The following is a 6,312-nucleotide window of genomic DNA, read 5'->3' on the forward strand; positions in this document are numbered from 1 at the left end:
GCTGTTATTCCTCGAACAAGTCTTTAGCACTGAAGAGTCACGCAGTGCACACGATAAGCAGAGCAACCGAATTTGAAAACAAACACCAGTAGTGACTAAGATTTGAGGTAATAACGAGCATATTGTATACCTGTGTGGTAAAGTTGTGGAAGTGTTCAAAAAGATAGGGAGAGTGTCGCATGTTGAATAGATAAAGTGTTAAAAATGCCGATCATTTTATCGGTTTTGGAAAATTTTTTTGTCACATCAGTTGGACCATATTGCTTAATCTACATCTATCGCCCTATTGGCAGAATTTTGGTTCGTAAGCCGTATAGGCAGCCTGCGCAGCATCCGCGGGCTATAGTACGTAGAGCTACAGACTGAGCTTGCTACCAATACCAATAAAGACATCCACAGGGTGAGTGTTGGTTGTTCCATGCGCAAACAGAGATAACCTGTTATCAGTTGCACTGACCAATACGGCGTGCGTCGTGGAAAACTTATGCCCTGTAATCATGAGGAGTTAATTCTGCTTTTCCGTACAAATTATTTCATTACACCTCACTTTTTCATGCCTCCTGGACGAGCAGGTGCCGCCATCTATCGGTCAGTCTTATGAGTTAAGTTGATATAACATACACCAATAATGAAGCCCACGCTGTACAGTTAGGTGTCACCCGTTAATGAATACGTGCCTATCCTAGCCAATCATTCGTTAATCTCTATATATGCTATATATTCTATATATATATATATGCTATATTATGCTATATTATGCTCCCAGTCAGTCGACTGCTCTGACAGCACTTCCGGTTACTGTTTTGTAAGGGATAAATTGTACAATATATACGTACTTTTCGAAATAAAGATCATTATTTAAAAAAAACCTTTCTCGTAGGTATTTCTCAGCGGTAGAATCCTCGATTATTTCAGTGGAAATGTCTATTATATGTGGGAAGATGAAAGTCACGCCTCGGAAGTTTTGTTTGCGTTTTATTAAGAACATTAATTTAGCAGTATTCATACAATGTGTAAATCGATATTTTGACTCGCCCTCGGCTTAAAATACCTTACTAACATGTTCACAGAATCTGGATAGACATATCTACCTAAGAAAAATGTTTGAATGTAGGTTGAGTAAGAGGATGGTTAAAACATGGTTTCTGCTTCTTCTTTTTTGATAATCCTGGGGCCCGTTGTCAGAAACATCGTAAAGCTAATGTTAATGTTAATGCTAATGTCAAGGCCAATATGTTTGTTTCTGTCAAAGGGCCTCGGGTTTGTAAAAACTCATATATTTACGGAATAAAGAACAACTTTCACTCCCGTTCTCCTTTGGCAGAACGAGTCAGGTTTCGCCCGATTAAAAAATATACAATCGTTGACAAATTATTTTGGTTCCTAGATCATTCTGATTAAAACCCTGTTGCGACGAAAATTAATTATTTCCTCAAATGTGCATTACTATTATATTTGTCTGACGACGCGCATACATGCTACTACAAAATTACTGTGTCTAAAATAGAGTGTGTACATCATATTGCAATACGAGATCCGTACTACATAGGTTATATACCAGGAATAAATAATCTCAAATTGATTATTGATTACTTTGACGGTATTTACTCCTGAGATAACACCGCACACACTCGTTGTAACAAAAAACTATAGCATGCAATGACTGACAACTATCAAATCTGCGAACGTTAATATTGGATCACCCGAAATATATGATCAACTTTACCGCGTTGAGTCTAAACATGTATTTTGTGTGAGCCACTGTGAATGGTATTATATGATATAGACGTCACGGGCAACGACTACACTGTCAGGTTCCAGCTATCGGCTGGTATCTGATTCTAGTTGACACCGCAGTTTTGGTTGATTTCGCTTGTCCGTGGCAGGCCATAATTGGTTGAATTAAGTAAGGTGGCTTCGGACAGAATGCAAAGGGCTATATATCAGCCTGTTCTGCTAGCATCTATGACAAATACGACATACGCATATACGCTCTCCTATGACACTATTTGTCAAAGCAAGATTCTTCCTATGACAAAGATTGTTGTATGTGTTGTGCGCATCATAGGAGTTTAGGAGCGCTATTATGAACGCAAGCAGTGAATTTCAGCTGTAAAGCGGAACGAAGTTGACTCGCCAATATTTGTCATAGGAAGAATCTTCTTATGACAAATAGTGTCATAGGAGAGCGTATATATGCGTATGTCGTATTTGTCATAGATGCTAGCAGAACATGTTGCATATATAGCGCGACAAAGTAACGTAGAGCTCTCTTTCTGCTCCGCTCTGAAGCTGGCATACACGTTGTGGGTTATTTCGTCCAAATTATGAAAGAAGAATAAATCTTAATGTTACGACCATTCGCGCATTTTCTCCTAATTGATTTCTGAAGCAATGTGAGAGCTCACATGCACCAGTGCAATGTAAAATAAGACGTGTGTTCTAAACGAGATTGCACGAACTGCAATGCTGTATATTCTACGGCATCATATTCTATGCACTATATGTATGATAAAACCCCGAATAATACGGTTTTCGAATCGCTTGTGTGAATTTTGCAAATATGGCTTGATCTCCATTCCCTGAAAAAAATGAACTGTTTATGGGATTGTGTAACCGATTTGACACTACATGAAGCTTGTTGCATGATTAAACTCACAATAACCTCTTGATATGTACGTAATGCGATTATCGGTTAGACTTTTAGATCGGATTTAGTTCCAGGAACGAGCAGGTGTCGGGTATATGCTCTATCAGCTAACATAATATAGTACCTGCTGAATGTGGTTTAGCCACGGCAAATACAGTGAATCTATAGGCTGCTATAAAAAGGTTTTTTTCTGATTAGTTTACACGCATGAAGTACAGGCGTTGGATGTGCGTCTTGTGCGCGTGCGAGGTGAGCGTGCACGTGCGCGGTGCAGTTGCGTGCGAGCTTGCCATGAGTTCGTGCAGGTGCGGCTTGTCGAGGTGATGTGCGAAGCGAGCGATGGTACGGTGCGTGCGTATGAGCGGCGTGGTGGTGCGCTGGGCGAGCGATGCGTTTGCGAGGATGAGTGCGCGTGCGTGCGTGCGTGCGTGCGCATGTTAAGGTAGAACGTCCCCGCTGCTGCATGCTTGTCTACGTGGTGCGTTGACGTGCGGTGCGTGCGTCGCGTGACGCGTGCGTGCGGAGCGACGGTGCGAGCGTGAGCGGTGGCGTGCGTTTGCGTGAGTGGTGCGCCCATGTCAGGTAGAAGTCTCCGGCTGCTGCATGCGTCTACGCTGCGGTGCGTGCGTGCGTGCATGCGTGCGTACGTGCGTGCGTGCGTGCGTGAGCGTGCGTAGCCGGCGAATGCGGAGCGCTGCGTGAGTGCGTGCAAGCGTGCGCTGCGTGGCGTGAAGGCATGCTCGTTGCGGCGTGAGTCAGTGAGTGCGTTGCGGGCGTTGCGTGCGTTTGCGAGCGGTGAGGTGACGTGGTGCTTACGTCGTCGAGCGTGCTTAGTGCGCATGTCAGCAGACGTCCCGTGTGGCATGGTCTACGTGGTGCGTGCGTGCGTGCGTGCGTGCGTGGCGTGCGCATGTCAGGAAGAAGTCCGCGTGCTGTGAAGGCGGTGCTGTGTGTGACTGCATGTGCATGTAGATGTTGAGTAGCGTGCGTGCGTGCGATGCTAGTGCGTGAAGCCGCGCGCGTAACTCAAGCGTGCGTAGCGTGCGGCAATGTGCGTGCGTGCGTGGGCGGTTACGGGGTCTGCGTCAACGGTGCGCGGGTCATGGCATGCTGTATAAATATTATATAATATATATATATATATATATATATTATAGATTATTATATATATTATATATATTAGATATATAGCGCTACTATATCTGCACGTAGCCTTTAGATGTTAACGTTAGGTAACGCCAGGGAACTAAAGCAACGATACAATCAAATAGAAAACCCAAGAGAAAAGAAAATCAAGAATAAAATAAGAACCAATAAAAAACACGTACGGTCAAACAAAAAAAGGAAAAAAAAAACAAAACAGGCAAACAAAGAAACAAGCCGCAAACAAAATAAACAGAGCGAGAAAATCGCGCTGGACATGCGAATACATTGCACTCATCATGCAAAAGAATATGTAATTAACACTCGTTATATTTCTAGCGACGTTAATGTCTCGAACATGGAAGAAAGGGCCGCAGCCATACATGCAAACACGTCGTTATGGCGACTTTCAGACGAATAGCAGCACCGCCGAGCATTAGGCGGAATAAATTTTTCCATTTGTCGAGATTAGAACTTCCTGGCATTCCTTTTACGGGGTAGCCGCCAGAAAAATCTGGCGCTGGCGGACGGCTTTTGACATGCATACCTGGGTTCAATAGACATTGACTAGGTATGATGCTAAGCGCCGTTTGCAGTTCGTGGTTTGTAATAACACTATTTGGTCAGATGATTTCAATGAGGTTTCATGAATGTACGACGTTGATGTGCGTTTTGTGCGTGTGCGAGCGAGCGTGTGACGTGACGTGAGTGCGTGCATGCGAGGTTGCATGTTGTTAGTGCGCGGCGAGCTTGTGCGAGCGTGAGTGCGAGCGAGCTTACGTTGCAGTGGCGTATGAGCGTGGTGCGTGGCGTGCGGGGGGCGGAAGTCGTGCGTTGCGTGCGCATGCAGGTTAGAACGTCACGTGTTGCATGGGTTCTACGTGCGTGCGTGCCGTGCGTGCGTGCGTGCGCATGGATCAGGTTTACGAACGTCCCCGTGTGATGGTCTACGGCTGTGCCGTGCAGTGTCGTACGTGCGTAACGTGAAGCGCCATGCGTGCGTGAGTGCGTGCCGTGCTGTGCGGTGCGTGCCGTGTTGTGAATGCGAACGTGCGTGAGTGCGTTGCGTGCGCGAATGCCGAAGGTGCGTGCAGCGGTGCGTGCGTTGCGTGAGTGCGTGGTTGGTGCGTATGAAGCGTGCGTGCGTGGCGCGTGCGAGCGTGCGAGCCGTGAGTGCGTTGCTGTGCGTGCGTGCGCATGTCAGGCTAGAAGGCTCCGAGTTGCATGGTACCCACGTACGTGCGTGCGTAGCGTGCGTGCGCTGCGCGAGTGAGTGCGTGCTGCGTGGTGGTTGCGTGCGCATGTCAGGTAGAACGTGCCCCGCGTGCGTGCGAGCGTGCGAGCGTGAAGTGCTCGCGTTGAGTGCGTGCTGTGCGTGGCGTGCGTGCGTAGCGGTTGCTGTGCGTCGCAGTGCGTGGCGGTGATGAGTGGCGTGCAGCAGGCCGTGCGTGCCGTGCGTGATTGAGTGCGTGTCGTGCGTTGCCGTGGTGTAGACGTGACGTGCGTGCGTGCGTGCGTTGCTGTGGCGCGGAGTGCGTGCTGTGCCGTGAGCTGCAACGCGAGGTCTGGTCGTCGCGGCTGCGCTGGTCAATGCCTGGTAATATATAAATATTATACCAGGAGTAGATAAATAGGTCCTATTAATCCTACTCCTGATATATACATATAAATCGTTAGATCGATTGACCTATGATACCATTAAAATGGCCGTTTTGCGTGGTCTTGTAATAACACTTTATTGGTCAGATTGCATTCAATGAGGTTTTATGCAATCGACATAGTTCTAAACAGTGTAAATTTACACGAACGCTGGCTACTAAAAACACTTCATCACCGGGGTTCGAAGAAATAGATTGCTTGAAGTGGGTTGAATGTACACTTTAATACAGTGCGTGTACTTTGCTGTTTATTTTTTTTACACTTTTTGCTGGTAATATTTAAACCAAAAAGTTAGAGACTGTAAATAACGCTATCGGTTTCAGGATGCCTTCAGATGAGGTTCGATGAATTTGATATGCAATTACAAGCCCATCGTTCTTACACTTGGATAGCTTTCTGTTTTAATTTTTCGCTTTGAGCCTGCTGTCGGTGTGCCTTGTGTGTTGTATTGTGGCCAGGCGTTGAAGGTTAGCAGAAGTGTGTCGCAAGACCGCGAGTAGATATGTTATTATCGACAACGATTGGTTAAAACGGTATAAAGGGATCCTGCGAGCTTCTATAATCTTCCCGCGCATCTCCCCGCATCCTCCCCTCCTTGCACCCCCCCCCGCATTTTCTCCCCCCAGCTCGCCCTCCCTCGCACCTCCAGGCATCTCCCCGCCTGCATCATGACGCTTACGGCATGCATGCCCCAATGAGTGCTAGACTGCATGCACCAGTTGATGCTGGCTACATGCACCTGGACGCTTAGGCTGCGTATGCACAATGACGCTAGGCTACATTGGCCCATGACGATAGGCTGGGCATTGACACCATGCGCTACGGCTGCGCATGCCACCATGACGCTATGCGCTGCATGA

This window comes from Priapulus caudatus, unplaced genomic scaffold (assembly GCF_000485595.1).
Source record: "Priapulus caudatus unplaced genomic scaffold, Priapulus_caudatus-5.0.1 Scaffold261, whole genome shotgun sequence".
NCBI lineage: Eukaryota > Metazoa > Priapulida > Priapulimorpha > Priapulimorphida > Priapulidae > Priapulus > Priapulus caudatus.